Source organism: Prunus avium, chromosome 8, assembly GCF_965620075.1.
Source record: "Prunus avium chromosome 8, drPruAviu1.hap1.1, whole genome shotgun sequence".
NCBI classification, from domain to species: domain Eukaryota; kingdom Viridiplantae; phylum Streptophyta; class Magnoliopsida; order Rosales; family Rosaceae; genus Prunus; species Prunus avium.
In genome coordinates, this window is record NC_142291.1 from 18148734 (window position 1) to 18167723 (window position 18990).

General features: G+C 41.0%; 1 long non-coding RNA gene across 1 annotated transcript; it reads left to right on the forward strand.

Annotated features, from left to right (window-relative positions):
• The first annotated feature begins 763 nt into the window (after positions 1-763).
• LOC148292301 (uncharacterized) lies at positions 764-1445 on the forward strand. The gene is made up of 2 exons (XR_015826117.1): positions 764-813; positions 1155-1445. It is a non-coding gene; the product is annotated as an uncharacterized LOC148292301 (long non-coding RNA).
• Positions 1446-18990: the final 17545 nt, after the last annotated feature.

An 18990-nucleotide genomic window follows, 5' to 3' on the forward strand; every position in this document is an offset into this window, starting at 1 on the left:
TTAAGATTTTTCATTCGAGTGTAATTTGGGGCTAAATATGGGTGATATTAGGTATTGTTATTATTTATATTTTTTCAATTTAATCTTTTGTGGGCGATTGGGGCATTATTTGTAGGTATTCAATTAATTTTTTATTTATAAATTTCTGCTTTTAATCGAAGACATGCTTAGTTAGTTCAATTATATGTGGATGAACTCTTGGTTTCTTTTTGCTGTTAAGAAATCTTGTCTGCCATTGCAGTCGATGAACACACTTGACACCCATACGACCCTTTTGGCTTCTCTTTGCTATTGCAGTCGGTAATCCAAATATTTTTAATCTTGTTTCTTTTTATGGATTAACTAAAGATTGCCTCAAATTTAATCATGTTTCTTTTCTGGTATTGCTGTTGGAATTGGCCCAAATTGTATTGATTAATTAAGTGTGTAAGGGCCACTTTATTGATGTTTGCTAGCTTTCTTCCTTGTCATGCCGTGGGTTTTGAAATGAGGAAATGATGGCACATGCCATCTTTGTTTCAAAGCTGGAGACAAAGAGATGAAGTGGGAGCCAACACTTGAGTGATCTACACCTAAAGCAATTGGAGTGCAATTCGGTGGGCATGTGCGGCTATTTTCTGTGGCTAGCAAAGTCAAGAAAGAGGAGCGGCTAGTTGTAGTTATGAATCTCTCTGTTTTTTGTTGGTCGAATCCATCTCTCGGTTTTAATTATGAATCTGAATTTTTTCCCTTTTTGATTTTTTTAAATTCCTCTTCCTCTGCAACTAAGGATCAACGCCACCACCCCATGACCACTGACTGCTCCACACTTTGGTAAGAATATTTTATTTTTTATTTGAGTTTTATTTTCTTTTGGTGTTTGGGGTTGAATCTGTCTGGATTTTCTGGGTTATATTGATTATTTGAGTTTTGTGGATTTTCTGGGTTGTATAGGTTTTATTTAATTTCTGGGTCACAACATAGTTGATCTTTTTAATTTGACAGTAATATGGTTTTACAGATTTGCATAGGTCTTTTTAATTTGATAGTTGGAGGAGGTGTTCAATTTTCATAATTTATGTCTGATCTTCTAGCCAATTGTTTTCACACATATAATATTGATAACTTTGTACATAAAGGATGTGTTACTTCTTTGGCTATGTCACCTGTTACAGGTGTGGTTGCTTCAGCTAGTTACGATAAGATTGTCAAGCTGTTTGGATCGCTATTCCACAGGTGTTAGAGATGATGAGTACAAACCTTGGGGTTACAAAGGGCATAAAGCTTGAACATTATTAGTTGAAGATGACTGAACGACAAGATTAGTTGTGTTAGTTTGCCATAAAGCATGTACATTATTGTTATATGAGAATAAATGAGACGCTACTATATTTAGGGAGCCTTGTTTTATCACGGCTATGTATTGCACAATGAATTTTTATTTATTTATGATGATATTTAGTGTTTTCAATTGTTTTGCTTTTATATACCATTTAACAAGATTTTTTTACAATGAATTGACATTGTTAGAAATAAATTTGTTGGTTGAATATAATGTTTTCGACCACTTGTTCATCGAAAATATTTGTCGACAAGATTAATCTATTTGCAACAAACTTTGCGATGACTAAATGTGGTTGAAAATATATATTTCCGATGAGATATTATATATTTTCCACAAACTCTTTTGGTCAGTAATGATAATTGCGATGAAATTTAGCCCTTGCAAATAATATATTATTGTTGGAAAATGTATTTTCGACAACACTCATTGGTCGAAAATATGAATTCGCGAAATCTTGATAAAAAAAATTGTTTCCGACAATCTTTTAAGTAATTGCGACTACATGTACGGGTCGGAAATAAATATGCATGGTCGTTTTAAAAATTCATTTCCGATAGAAATTTAAGCAGCAGCTACGAAACATGGGCGTCGAAAATACATTATTTTCGACGGAATGGTCGAAAAAGAAGTATTTCCAACCAGCGTTTTACCGACGACTTCCGACGGACTTTTGCCGTCGTAAAAGGGTATTTCCGACAGCAAAAGGCTTTTTACGACAAAAAAAAGCCCTCGCTAAAGGGGTTCTGTTTTGTAGTGTTTTGAGTGAAATCCAATCCCTAGAAGTATGGAGTACACCAACCACTCCAATTACGAGCGAACTGCGGTTGAACTTGAATTGTCCAATTTCTCACACCTATTGATTTCGGACCGAGCCCCAAACTTGGGCAACATCATAATATGGTGGGAGGAGTCATTTGGTGAGTTTTGAGTGAAATCCAATCGCTAGAAGTATGGAATACACCAACCACTCCAATTAGGAACAAACTGCCATTGAACTTGAATTGTCCAATTTCTCACACCTATTGATTTCGGATCGAGCCCAAAACTTGGGCAACATCATAATATGGTGGGAGGAGTCATTTGGTGAGTTTTGAGTGAAATCCAATCGTTAGAAGTATGGAATACACCAACCACTCCAATTAGGAATGAACTGCCGTTGAACTTGAATTGTTCAATTTCGAACACCTATTGATTTCGGATCGAGCCCAAAACTTGTGCAACATCATAATATGGTGGGAGGAGTCATTTGGTGAGTTTTGAGTGAAATCCAATCGCTAGAAGTATGGAATACACCAACCACTCCAATTAGGAACGAACTGCCGTTGAACTTGAATTGTCCAATTTCGAACACCTATTGATTTTGGATCGAGCCCAAAACTTGGGCAACATCATAATATGGTGGCAGTAGTCATTTGGTGAGTTTTGATTGAAATCCAATCGCTAGAAGTATGGAATACACCAACCACTCCAATTAGGAACGAACTGCCGTTGAACTTCAATTGTCCAATTTGGAACACCTATTAATTTCGGATCGAGCGCCCAAAACTTGGGCAACATCATAATATGGTGGGAGGAGTCATTTGGTGAGTTTTGAGTGAAATCCAATCGCTAGAAGTATGGAATACACCAACCACTCCAATTAGGAACGAACTGCCGTTGAACTTGAATTGTCCAATTTGGAACACCTATTGATTTCGGATCGAGCCCAAAACTTGGGCAACATCATAATATGGTGGGAGGAGTCATTTGGTGAGTTTTGAGTGAAATCCAATCGCAAGAAGTATGGAATACACCAACCACTCCAATTACTAACGAACTGCCGTTGAACTTGAATTGTCCAATTTCTCACACCAATTGATTTCGGATCGAGCCCAAAACATGGGCAACATTATAATATGGTGGGAGGAGTCATTGGGTGAGTTTTGAGTGAAATCCAATCCCTAGAAGTATGGAATACACCAACCACTCCAATTAGGAACGAACTGCCTTTGAAATTGAATTGTCCAATTTCTCACACCTATTGATTTCGGATCGAGCCCAAATTTTGGGCAACATCATAATATGGTGGGAGGAGTCATTTGGTGAGTTTTGAGTGAAATCCAATCGCTAGAAGTATGGAATACACCAACCACTCCAATTAGGAACGAACTGCCGTTGAACTTGAATTGTCCAATTTCTCACACCTAGTGATTTCGGATCGAGCCCCAAACTTGGGCAACATCATAATATGGTGGGAGGAGTCATTTGGTGAGTTTTGAGTGAAATCAAATCGCTAGAAGTATGGAATACACCAACCACTCCAATTAGGAACGAACTGTCGTTGAACTTGAATTGTCCAATTTGGAACACCTATTGATTTTGGATCGAGCCCAAAACTTGGGCAACATCATAATATCATGGGAGGAGTCATTTGGTGAGTTTTCAGTAAAATCCAATCGCTCGAAGTATGGAATACACCAACCACTCGAATTAGGAACGAACTGCCGTTGAACTTGAATTGTCCAATTTCTCACACCTATTGATTTCGGATCGAGCCCCAAAAATGGGCAACAACATAATATGGTGGGAGGAGTCATTTGGTGCGTTTTGAGTGAAATCCAATCGCTAGAAGTATGGAATACACCAACCACTCCAATTAGGAACGAACTGCCGTTGAACTTGAAATGTCCAATTTCTCACACCTATTGATTTCGGATCGAGCCCAAAACTTGGGCAACATCATAATATGGTGGGAGGAGTCATTTGGTGAGTTTTTAGTGAAATACAATCGCTAGAAGTATGGAATACACCAACCACTCCAATTAGGAACGAACTGCCGTTGATCTTGAATTGTCCAATTTCTCACACCTATTGATTTTGGATCGAGCCCAAAACTTGGGCAACATCATAATATGGTGGGAGGAGTCATTTGGTGAGTTTTGAGTGAAATCAAATCGCTAGAAGTATGGAATACACCAACCACTCCAATTAGGAACGAACTGCCGTTGAACTTGAATTGTGCAATTTGGAACACCTATTGATTTCGGATCGAGCCCAAAACTTGGGCAACATCATAATATCATGGGAGGAGTCATTTGGTGAGTTTTCAGTAAAATCCAATCGATCGAAGTATGGAATACACCAACCACTCGAATTAGGAACGAACTGCCGTTGAACTTGAATTGTCCAATTTCTCACACCTATTGATTTCGGATCGAGCCCAAAACTTGAGCAACATCATAATATGGTGGGAGGAGTCATTTGGTTAGTTTTGAGTGAAATCCAATCGCTAGAAGTACGGAATACACCAACCACTCCAATTAGGAACGAACTGCCGTTGAACTTGAAATGTCCAATTTTGAATACCTATTGATTTCGGATCGAGCCCAAAACTTGGGCAACATCATAATATGGTGGGAGGAGTCATTTGGTGAGTTTTTAGTGAAATACAATCGCTAGAAGTATGGAATACACCAACCACTCCAATTAGGAACGAACTGCTGTTGAACTTGAATTGTCCAATTTCTCACACCTATTGATTTCGGATCGAGCCCCAAACTTGGGCAACATCGTAATATGGTGGGGGGAGTCATTTGGTACGTTTTGAGTGAAATCCAATCTCTAGAAGTATGGAATACACCAACCACTCCAATTAGGAACGAACTGCCGTTGAACTTGAATTGACCAATTTGGAACACCGATTGATTTCGGATCGAGCCGAAAACTTGGGCAACATCATAATATGGTGGGAGGAGTCATTTGGTGAGTTTTGAGTGAAATCCAATCGCTAGAAGTATGGAATACACCAACCACTCCAATTAGGAACGAACTGCCGTTGAAATTGAATTGTCCAATTTCTCACAGCTATTGATTTCGGATCGAGCCCAAATCTTGGGCAACATCATAATATGGTGGGAGGGTCATTTGGTGAGTTTTGAGTGAAATCCAATCGCTAGAAGTATGGAATACGACGACCACTCCAATTAGGAACGAACTGCCGTTGAACTTGAATTGTCCAATTTCTCACACCTATTGATTTCGGATCGAGCCCAAAACTTGGGCAACATCATAATATGGTGGGAGGGTCATTTGGTGAGTTTTGAGTGAAATCCAATCGCTAGAAGTATGGAATACTCCAACCACTCCAATTAGAAACGAACTGCCGTTGAACTTGAATTGTCCAATTTCGAACACCTATTGATTTCGGATCGAGCCCAAAACTTGGACAACATCATAATATGGTGGGAGGAGTCGTTTGGTGAGTTTTGAGTGCAATCCAATTGCTAGAAGTGTGGAATACACCAACCACTCCAATTAGGAACGAATTGTCGTTGAACTTGAATTGTCCAATTTCTCACACCTAGTGATTTCGGATCGAGCCCCAAACTTGGGCAACATCATAATATGGTGCGAGGAGTCATTTGTTGAGTTTTGAGTGAAATCCAATCGCAAGAAGTATGTAATACACCAACCACTCCAATTATCAACGAACTGCCGTTGAATTTGTATTGTCCAATTTCTCACACCTATTGATTTCGGATTGAGCCCAAAACTTGGGCAACATCATAATATGGTGGGAGGAGTCATTTGGTGAGTTTTGAGTGAAATCCAATCGCTCGAAGTGTGGAATACACCAACCACTCCAATTAGGAACGAACTGCCGTTGAACTTTTATTGTCCAATTTCTCACACCTATTGATTTCGGATCGAGCCCAAAACTTGGGCAACATCATAATATGGTGGGAGGAGTCATTTGGTGAGTTTTGAGTGAAATCCAATCGCAAGAAGTATGGAATACACCAACCACTCCAATTACTAACGAACTGCCGTTGAACTTTAATTGTCCAATTTCTCACACCAATTGATTTCGGATCGAGCCCAAAACATGGGCAACATTATAATATGGTGGGAGGAGTCATTGGGTGAGTTTTGAGTGAAATCCAATCGCTAGAAGTATGGAATACAAAAACCAATCCAATTAGGAACGAACTGCCTTTGAAATTGATTTGTCCAATTTCTCACACCTATTGAGTTCGGATCGAGCCCAAAACTTGGGCAACAACATAATATGGTGGGAGGAGTCATTTGGTAAGTTTTGAGTGAAATCCAATCGCTAGAAGTTCGGAATACACCAACAACTCCAATTAGGAACGAACTGCCATTTAACTTAAATTGTCCAATTTCTCACACCTACTGAGTTCGGATCGAGCCCAAAATTTGGGCAACATCATAATATGGCGGGAGGAGTCATTTGGTGAGTTTTGAGTGAAATGCAATCGATAGAAGTACGGAATACACCAACCACTCCATTTAGGAACGAACTGCCGTTGAACTTGAATTGTCCAATTTCTCACACCTATTGATTTCGGATGGAACCCCAAACTTGTGCAACGTCATAATATGGTGGGAGGAGTCATTTGATGAGTTTTGAGTGAAATCCAATCGCTAGAAGTATGGAATACACCAACCACTCCAATTAGGAACGAACTGCCGTTAAACTTGAATTGTTCAATTTCTCACACCTATTGATTTCGGATGGAACCCCACACTTGTGCAACATCATAATATGGTGGGAGGAGTCATTTGGTGAGTTTTGAGTGAAATCCAAGATCTAGAAGTATGGAATACACCAACCACACCAATTAGGAACGAACTGCCGGTGAAGTTAAATTGTCCAATTTCTCACACCTATTGAGTTCGGATGGAACCCCAAACTTCTGCAACATCATAATATGGTGGGAGGAGTCATTTAGTGAGGTTTGAGTGAAATCCAATCGCTAGAAGTATGGAATACACCAACCACTCCAATTAGGAACGAACTGCCGTTGAACTTGAATTGTCCAATTTGGAACACCTATTGATTTCGGATGGATCCCCAAACTTGTGCAACATCATAATATGGTGGCAGGAGTCTTTTGGTGAGTTTTGAGTGAAATCCAATCGCTAGAAGTATGGAATACACCAACCACTCCAATTAGGAACGAACTTCCGTTGAACTTGAATTGTCCAATTTCTCACACCTATTGATATCGGATCGAGCCCAAAACTTGGGCAACATCATAATATGGTGGAAGGAGTCATTTGGTGAGTTTTGAGTGAAATCCAATCGCTAGAAGTATGGAATACACCAACCACTCCAATTAGGAACGAACTGTCGTTGAACTTGAATTGTCCAATTTCTCACACCAATTGATTTCGGATCGAGCCCCAAACTTGGGCAACATCATAATATGGTGGGAGGAGTCATTTGGTGAGTTTTGAGTGAAATCCAATCGCTAGAAGTATGGAATACACCAACAACTCCAATTAGGAACGAACTGCCGTTGAACTTGAATTGTCCAATTTCTCACACCTATTGATTTCGAATCGAACCCCAAACATGTGGAACATCATAATATGGGGGGAGGATTCATTTGGTGAGTTTTGAGTGAAATCCAATCGCTTGAAGTATGGAATACACCAAACCCTCCAATTAGGAACGAACTGCCGTTGAACTTAAATTGTCCAATTTCTCACACCTATTGAGTTCGGATCGGGCCCAAAACTTGGGCAACATCATAATATGGTGGGAGGTGTCACTTGGTCAGTTTTGAGTGAAATCCAATCGCTAGAAGTATGGAATACACCAACCACTCCAATTAGGAACGAACTGCCGTTGAACTTGAATTGTCCAATTTCTCACACCTATTGATTTCGGATGGAACCCCACACTTGTGCAACATCATAATATGGTGGGAGGAGTCATTTGGTGAGTTTTGAGTGAAATCCAATTGCTAGGAGTATGGAATACACCAACCACTCCAATTGGGAACGAACTGCCGTAGAACTTGAATTGTTCAATTTCTCACACCTATTGATTTCGGATAGAGCCCAAAACTTGGGCAACATCATAATATGTTGGGAGGAGTCATTTGGTGAGTTTTCAGTGAAATCCAATCGCTAGAAGTATGGAATACACCAACCACTCCAATTAGGAACGAACTGCCGTTGAACTTAAATTGTCCAATTTCTCACACCTATTGAGTTCGGATCGAGCCCAAAACTTGGGCAACATCATAATATGGTGGGAGGAGTCATTTGGTGAGTTTTGAGTGAAATCCAATCGCTAGAAGTATGGAATACACCAACCACTCCAATTTGGAACGAACTGCCGTTGAACTTGAATTGTTAAATTTCTCACACCTATTGATTTCGAATCGAGCCCAAAACTTGGGCAACATCATAATACGTTGGGAGGAGTCATTTGGTGAGTTTTCAGTGTAATCCAATCGCTAGAAGTATGGAATACACCAACCACTCCAACTAGGAACGAACTGCCGTTGAACTTGAATTGTCCAATTTGGAACACCTATTGATTTCGGATCGAGCCCAAAACTTGGGCAACATCATAATATGGTGGGAGGAGTCATTTGGTAAGTTTTGAGTGAAATCCAATCGCTAGAAGTATGGAATACACTAACCACTCCCATTAGGAACCAACTGCCGTTGAACTTGAATTGTGCAATTTCTCACACCTATTGATTTCGGATCGAACCCCAAACTTGTGCAACATCATAATATGGTGGGAGGAGGCATTTGGTGGGTTTTGAGTGAAATCCAATCGCTAGAAGTATGGAATACACCAACCACTCCAATTAGGAACGAACTGCCGTTGAACTTGAATTGTCCAATTTGGAACACCTATGGATTTCGGATCGAGCCCAAAACTTGGGTAACATCATAATATGGTGGGAGGAGTCATTTGGTGAGTTTTGAGTGAAATCCAATCGCTAGAAGTATGGAATACACCAACCACTCCAATTAGGAACGAACTGCCGTTGAACTTGAATTGTCCAATTTCTCTCACCTATTGATTTCGGATCGAGCCCAAGACTTGGGCAACATCATAATATGGTGGGAGGAGTCATTGGTGAGTTTTGAGTGAAATCCAATCGCTAGAAGTATGGAATACACCAACCACTCCAATTAGGAACGAACCGCCGTTGAACTTGTATTGTCCAATTTCGAACACCTATTGAGTTCGGATCGAGCCCAAAACTTGGGCAACATCATAACATGGTGGGTGGTGTCCTTTGGTGAGTTTTGAGTGAAATCCAATCGCTGGAAGTATGGAATACACCAACCACTCCAATTAGGAACGAACTGTCGTTGAACTTGAATTGTCCAATTTCAAACACCTATTAATTTCGGATCGAGCCCAAAACTTGGGCAACATCATAATCTGGTGGGAGGAGTCATTTGATGAGTTTTTAGTGAAATCCAATCGCTAGAAGTATGGAATACACCAACCACTCCAATTAGGAACGAACTGCCGTTGAACTTGAATTGTCCAATTTCTCACACCTATTGATTTCGGATCGAGCCCAAAACATGGGCAACATCATAAAATGGTGGGAGGTGTCATTTGGTGAGTTTTGAGTGAAATCCAATCGCTAGAAGTATGGAATACACCAACCGCACCAATTAGGAACGAACTGCCGTTGAACTCGAATTGTCCAATTTCTCACACCTATTGATTTCGGATCGAGCCCAAAACTTGGGCAACATCATAATATGGTGGGAGGAGTCATTTGGTGAGTTTTGAGTGAAATCCAATCGCTAGAGGTATGGAATACACCAACCACACCAATTAGGAACGAACTGTCGTTGAACTTGAATTGTCCAATTTGGAACACCTATTGATTTCGGATCGAGCCCAAAACATGGGCAACATCAAAATATGGTGGGAGGAGTCATTTGGTGAGTTTTGAGTGAAATCCAATCGCCACACCAACCAGACCAATTAGGAACGAACTGCCGTCGAACTTGAATTGTCCAATTTCTCACACCTATTGATTTCGGATCGAGCCCAAAACTTGGGCAACATCATAATACGGTTGGAGGAGTCATTGTGTCAGTTTTGAGTGAAATCCAATCGCTAGAAGTATGGAATACACCAACCACTCCAGTTAGGAACGAACTGCCGTTGAACTTGAATTGTCCAATTTGGAACACCTATTGATTTCGGATCGAGCCCAAAACTTGGGCAACATCATAATATGGTGGGAGGAGTCATTTGGTGAGCTTTGAGTGAAATCCAATCGCTGGAAGTGTGGAATACACCAACCACTCCAATTAGGAACGAACTGCCGTTGAACTTGAATTGTCCAATTTGGAACACCTATTGATTTCGGATAGAGCCCAAAACTTGGGCAACAGCATAATATGGTGGGAGGAGTCATTGGGTGAGTTTTGAGTGAAATCCAATCGCTAGAAGTATGGAATACGCCAACCACTCCAATTAGGAACGAACTGCCGTTGAAATTGAATTGTCCAATTTCTCAAACCTATTGATTTCGGATCGAGCCCAAAACTTGGGCAACATCATAATATGGTGGGAGGAGTCGTTTGGAGAGTTTTGAGTGACATCCAATCGCTAGAAGTATGGAATACACCAACCACTCCAATTAGGAACGAACTGCCGTTGAACTTGAATTGTCCAATTTCGAATGCCTATTGATTTCGGATCGAGCCCAAAACTTGGGAAACATCATAATATGGTGGGAGGAGTCATTTGGTGAGTTTTGAGTAAAATCCAATCGCTAGAAGTATGGAATACACAAACCACTCCAATTAGGAACGAACTGCCGTTGAACTTGAATTGTCCAATTTGGAAGACCTATTGATTTCGGATCGAGCCCAAAACTTGGGCAACATCATAATATGGTGGGAGGAGTCATTTGGTGAGTTTTGAGAGAAATCGAAACGCTAGAGGTATGGAATACACCAACCAATCCAATTAGGAACGAACGGCCGTTGAACTGGAATTGTCCAATTTGGAACACCTATTGATTTCGGATCAAGCCCAAAACTTGGGCAACATCATAATATGGTGGGAGGAGTCATTTGGTGAGTTTTGAGTGAAATCCAATCGCTAGAAGTATGGAATACACTAACCACTCCCATTAGGAACCAACTGCCGTTGAACTTGAATTGTGCAATTTCTCACACCGATTGATTTCGGATCGAACCCCAAACTTGTGCAACACCATAATATGGTGGGAGGAGTCATTTGGTGAGTTTTGAGTGAAATCCAATCGCTAGAAGTATGGAATACACCAAGCACTCCAATTAGGAACGAACTGCCGTTGAACATGAATTGTCCAATTTGGAACACCTATTGATTTCGGATCGAGCCCAAACTTGGGCAACATCATAATATGGTGGGAGGACTCATTTGGTGAGTTTTGAGGGAAATCCAATCGCTAGAGGTATGGAATACACCAACCACTCCCATTAGGAACGAACTGCCGTTGAACTTGAATTGTCCAATTTCTCACACCTATTGATTTCGGATTGAGCCCAAGACTTGGGAAACATCATAATATGGTGTGAGGAGTCATTTGGTGAGTTTTGAGTGAAATCCAATCGCTAGAAGTATGGAATACACCAACCACTCCAATTAGGAACGAACTGCCGTTGAACTTGAATTGTCCAATTTCTCACACCTATTGATTTCGGATCGAGCCCAAAACTTGGGCAACATCATAATATGGTGGGAGGAGTCATTTGGTGAGTTTTGAGTGAAATCCAATAGCTAGAAGTATGGAATACACCAACCACTCCAATTAGGAACGAACTGCCGTTGAACTTGAATTGTCCAATTTGGAACACCTATTGATTTCGGATCGAGCCCAAAACTTGGGCAACATCATAATATGGTGGGAGGACTCATTTGGTCAGTTTTGAGTGAAATCCAATCGGTAGAAGTACGGAATACACCAACCACTCCAATTAGGAACGAACTGCCGTTGAACTTGAATTGTCCAATTTGGAACACCTATTGATTTCGGATCGAGCCCAAAACTTGGGCAACATCATAATATGGTGGGAGGAGTCATTTGGTGAGTTTTGAGTGAAATCCAATAGCTAGAAGTATGGAATACACCAACCACTCCAATTAGGAACGAACTGCCGTTGAACTTGAATTGTCCAATTTGGAACACCTATTGATTTCGGATCGAGCCCAAAACTTGGGCAACATCATAATATGGTGGGAGGACTCATTTGGTCAGTTTTGAGTGAAATCCAATCGGTAGAAGTACGGAATACACCAACCACTCCAATTAGGAACGAACTGCCGTTGAACTTGAATTGTCCAATTTCTCACACCTATTGATTTCGGATCGAGCCCAAAACTTGGGCAACAAAATAATATGGTGGGAGGACTCATTTGGTGAGTTTTGAGGGAAATCCAATCGCTAGAGGTATGGAATACACCAACCTCTCCAATTAGGAACGAAGTGCCGTTGAACTTGAATTGTCCAATTTGGTTCACCTATTGATTTCGGATCGAGCCCAAAACTTGGGCAACATCATTATATGGTGGGAGGAGTCATTTGGTGAGTTTTGAGTGAAATCCAATCGCTAGAAATATGGAATACACCAACCACTCCAATTAGGAACGAACTGCCGTTGAACTTGAATTGTGCAATTTCTCACACCTATTGATTTCGGATCGAACCCCAAACGTGTGCAACATCATAATATGGTGGGAGGAGTCATTTGGTGAGTTTTGAGTGAAATCCAATCGCTAGAAGTATGGAATAAACCAACCCCTCCAATTAGGAACGAACTGCCGTTGAACTTGAATTGTCCAATTTCTCACACCTATTGACTTCGGATCGAGCCCAAAACTTGGGCAACATCATAATATGGTGGGAGGAGTCATTTGGTGAGTTTTGGGTGAAATCCAATCGCTAGAAGTATGGAATACACCAACCACTCCAATTAGGAATGAACTGCCGTTGAATTTGGATTGTCCAATTTGGAGGACCTATTGACTTCGGATCGAGCCCAAAATTTGGGCAACATGATAATATGGTGGGAGGAGACATTTGGTGAGTTTTGAGTGAACACCAAACGCTAGAAGTATGGAATACACAAACCACTCCAATTAGGAACTAACTGCCGTTGAACTTGAATTGTCCAATTTGGAACACCTATTGACTTCGGATCGAGCCCAAAACTTGGGCAACATCATAATATGGTGGGAGGAGTCATTTGGTGAGTTTTGAGTGAAATCCAATCGCTAGAAGTATGGAATACACCAACCACTCCAATTACGAACGAACTGCCGTTGAACTTGAATTGTCCAATTTGGAACACTTATTGACTTCGGATCTAGCCCAAAACTTGGGCAACATCATAACATGGTTTGAGGAGTCATTTGGTGAGTTTTGAGTGAAATCCAATCGCTAGAAGTATGGAATACACCAACCACTCCAATTAGGAACGAACTGCCGTTGAACTTGAATTGTCCAATTTCTCACACCTATTGATTTCGGATCGAGCCCAGAACTTGGGCAACATCATAATATGGTGGGAGGAGTCATTTGGTGAGTTTTGAGTGAAATCCAATAGCTAGAAGTATGGAATACACCAACCACTCCAATTAGGAACGAACTGCCCATGAACTTGAATTGTCCAATTTGGAACACCTATTGATTTCGGATCGAGCCCAAAACTTGGGCAACATCATAATATGGTGGGAGGAGTCATTTGGTGAGTTTTGAGTGAAATCCAATCGCTAGAAGTATGGAATACACCAACCACTCCAATTAGGAACGAACTGCCGTTGAACTTGAATTGTCCAATTTCTCACACCTATTGATTTCGGATCGAGCCCAAAACTTGGGCAACATCATAATATGGTGGGAGGAGTCATTTGGTGAATTTTGAATGAAATCCAATCGCTAGAAGTATGGAATACACCAACCACTCCAATTAGGAACGAACTACCCTTGAACTTGAATTGTCCAATTTGGAACACATATTGATTTCGGATCGAGCCCAAAACTTGGGCAACATCATAATATGGTGGGATGAGTCATTTAGTGAGTTTCGAGTGAAATCCACTCGCTAGAAGTATGGAATACACCAACCATTCCAATTAGGAACGAAATGCCGTTGAACTTGAATTGTCCAATTTGGAACAACTATTGATTTCGGATCGAGCCCAAAACTTGGGAAACAACATAATATGGTTTGAGGAGTCATTTGGTGAGTTTTGAGTGAAATCCAATCGCTAGAAGTATGGAATACACCAACCACTCCAATTAGGAACGAACTGCCATTGAACTTGAATTGTCCAATTTGGAACACCTATTGATTTCGGATCTAACCCAAAACTTGGGCAACATCACAATATGGTCGAAGGAGACATTTGGTGAGTTTTGAGTGAAATCCAATCGCTAGAAGTATGGAATACACCAACCACCCCAATTAGGAACGAACTGTCGTTGAACTTGAATTGTCCAATTTCTCACACCTATTGATTTCATATCGAGCCCAAAACTTGGGCAACATCATAATATGGTGGGAGGAGTCATTTGGTGCGTTTTGAGTGAAATCCAATCGCTAGAAGTACGGTATACACCAACCACTCCAATTAGGAACGAACTGCCGTTGAACTTGAATTGTCCAATTTCTCACACCTATTGATTTCGGATCGAGCCCAAAACTTGGGCAACATCATAATATGGTGGGAGGAGTCATTTTGTGAGTTTTGAGTGAAATCCAAACGCTAGAAGTGTGGAATACACCAACTAGTCCAATTAGGAACGAACTGCCATTGAACTTAAATTGTCCAATTTCTCACACCTATTGAGTTCGGATCGAGCCCAAAACTTGGCCAACATCATAATATGGTGGGAGGAGTCATTTGGTGAGTTTTCAGTGAAATCTAGTCGCTAGAAGTATGGAATACACAAACCACTCCAATTAGGAACGAACTGCCGTTCAACTTGAATTGTCCAATTTGGAACACCTATTGATTTCGGATCGAGACCAAAACTTGGGCAACATCATATTATGGTGGGAGGAGTCATTTGGTGAGTTTTGAATGAAATCCAATCGCTAGAAGTATGGAATACACCAACCACTCGAATTAGGAACGAACTGCCGTTGAACTTGAATTGTCCAATTACTCACACCTATTGATTACAGATCGAGCCCAAAACTTGGGCAACATCATAATATGGTGGGAGGAGTCATTTGGTGCGTTTTGAGTGAAATCCAATCGCTAGAAGTATGGAATACACCAACCACTCAAATTAGGAACGAACTGCCGTTGAACTTGAATTGTCCAATTTCTCACACCTATTGACTTCGGATGGAACCCCAAAGTTGTGCAACATCATAATATGGTGGGTGGAGTCATTTGGTGAGTTTTGAGTGAAATCCAATCGCTAGAAGTATGGAATACACCGACAACTCCAATTAGGAACGAACTGCCATCGAACTTAAATTGTCCAATTTCTCACACCTACTGAGTTCGGATCGAGCCCAAAACTTGGGCAACATCATAATATGGTGGGAGGAGTCATTTGGTGAGTTTTGAGTGAAATCCAACCTCTAGAAGTATGGAATACACCAACCACTCCAATTAGGAACGAACTGCCGTTGAACTTGAATTGTCCAATTTGGAACACCTATTGATTTCGGATCGAGCCCAAAACTTGGGCGACATCATAATATGGTGGAGGAGTCATTTGGTGAGTTTTGAGTGAAATCCAATTGCTAGAAGTGTGGAATACACCAACCACTCCAATTTGGAACAAACTGCCGTTGAACTTGGATTGTCCAATTTGGAACACCTATTGATTTCGGATCGAGCCCAAAACTTGGGCAACATCATAATATGGTGGGAGGAGTCATTTGGTGAGTTTTGAGTGAAATCCAATCGCTAGAAGTATGGAATACACCAACCACTCCAATTAGGAATGAACTGCCGTTGAACTTGAATTGTCCAATTTCTCACACCTATTGATTTCAGATCGAACCCAAAACTTGGGCAACATCCCAACATGGTGGGAGGAGTCATTTGGTGAGTTTTGAGTGAAATCCAATCGCTAGAAGTATGGAATACACCGACAACTCCAATTAGGAACGAACTGCCATTGAACTTAAATTGTCCAATTTCTCACACCTACTGAGTTCGGATCGAGCCCAAAACTTGGTCAACATCATAATATGGTGGGAGGAGTCATTTGGTGAGTTTTGAGTGAAATCCAACCTCTAGAAGTATGGAATACACCAACCACTCCAATTAGGAACGAACTGCCGTTGAACTTGAATTGTCCAATTTGGAACACCTATTGATTTCGGATCGAGCCCAAAACTTGGGCGGCATCATAATATGGTGGAGGAGTCATTTGGTTAGTTTTGAGTGAAATCCAATTGCTAGAAGTGTGGAATACACCAACCACTCCAATTTGGAACAAACTGCCGTTGAACTTGGATTGTCCAATTTGGAACACCTATTGATTTCGGATCGAGCCCAAAACTTGGGCGACATCATAATATGGTGGAGGAGTCATTTGGTGAGTTTTGAGTGAAATCCAATTGCTAGAAGTGTGGAATACACCAACCACTCCAATTTGGAACAAACTGCCGTTGAACTTGGATTGTCCAATTTGGAACACCTATTGATTTCGGATCGAGCCCAAAACTTGGGCAACATCATAATATGGTGGGAGGAGTCATTTGGTGAGTTTTGAGTGAAATCCAATTGCTAGAAGTGTGGAATACACCAACCACTCCAATTAGGAACGAACTGCAGTTGAAATTGAATTGTCCAGTTTGGAACAACTATTGATTTCGGATCGAGCCCAAAACTTGGGCAACATCATAATATGGCGGGAGGAGTAATTTGGAGAGTTTTGAGTGAAATCCAATTGCTAGAAGTATGGAATACACCAACCACTCCAATTTGGAACGAACCGCCGTTGAACTTGAATTGTCCAATTTGGAACACCTATTGATTTCGGATCGAACCCAAAACTTGGGCAACAACACAATATGGTGGGAGGAGTCATTTGGTGGGTTTTGAGTGTAATCCAATCGCTAGAAGTACGGAATACAACAACCACTCCAATTAGGAACGAACTGCCGTTGAACTTGAATTGTCCAATTTCTCACACCTATTGATTTCAGATCGAGCCCCAAACTTGGGCAACATCATAATATGGTGGGAGGAGTCATTTGGTGAATTTTGAGTGAAATCCAATCGCTCGAAGTATGGGATACACCAACTACTCCAATTAGGAACGAACTGCCGTTGAACTTGAATTGTCCAATTTCTCACACCTATAGATTTCTGATCGACCCCAAAACTTGGGCAACATCATAATATGGTGGGAGGAGTCATTTGGTGGGTTTTGAGTGAAATCCAATCGCTAGAAGTACGGAATACACCAACCACTCCAATTAGGAACGAACTGCCGTTGAACATGAATTGTCCAATTTCTCACCCCTATTGATTTCGGATCGATCCCCAAACTTGGGCAACATCATAATATGGTCGGAGGAGTCACTTGGTGAATTTTGACTGAAATCCAATCGCTAGAAGTATGGAATACACCAACCACTCCAATTAGGAACGAACTGCCGTTGAACTTGAATTGTCCAATTTGGAACACCTATTGATTTCGGATCGAGACCAAAACTTGGGCAACAACATCATATGGTGGGAGGAGTCATTTAGTGAGTTTTGAGTGAAATCCAATCCCTAGAAGCATGGAATACACCAACCACTCCAATTAGGAAAGAACTGCCGTTGAACATGAATTGTCCAATTTCTCACACCTATTGATTTCGGATCGAGCCCAGAACTTGGGCAACATCATAATATGGTGGGAGGAGTCATTTGGTGAGCTTTGAGTGAAATCCAATCGCTAGAAGTATGGACTACACCAACCACTCCAATTAGGAACGAACTGCCGTTGAACTTGAATTGTCCAATTTGGAACACCTATTGATTTCGGTTCGAGACCAAAACTTGGGCAACATCATAATATGATGGGTGGAGTCATTTAGTAAGTTTTGAGTGAAATCCAATCGCTAGAAGTATGGAATACACCAACCACTCCAATTAGGAACGAACTGCCGTTGAACTTGAATTGTCCAATTTCGGACACCTATAGATTTCGGATCGAGCCCACAATTTGGGCAACACCATAATATGGTGGGAGGAGTCATTTGGTGAGTTTTGAGTGAAATCCAATCGCTAGAAGTATGGAACACACCAACGACTCCAATTAGGAACGAACTGCCGTTGAACTTGAATTGTCCAATTTGGAACACCTATTGATTTCGGATCGAGCCCAAAACTTGGGCAACATCATAATATGGTGGGAGGAGTCATTTGGTGGGTTTTGAGTGTAATCCAATCGCTAGAAGTACGGAATACAACAACCACTCCAATTAGGAACGAACTGCCGTTGAACTTGAATTGTCCAATTTCTCACACCTATTGATTTCGGATCGAACCCAAAACTTGGGCAACATCATAATATGGTGGGAGGAGTCATTTGGTGAGTTTTGAGTGAAATCCAATCGCTAGAAGTATGGAATACACCAACCACTCGAATTAGGAACGAACTGCCGTTGAACTTGAATTGTCCAATTACTCACACCTATTGATTACAGATCGAGCCCAAAACTTGGGCAACATCATAATATGGTGGGAGGAGTCATTTGGTGCGTTTTGAGTGAAATCCATTCGCTAGAAGTATGGAATACACCAACCACTCAAATTAGGAACGAACTGCCGTTCAACTTGAATTGTCCAATTTCTCACACCTATTGATTTCGGATGGAACCCCAAAGTTGTGCAACATCATAATATGGTGGGTGGAGTCATTTGG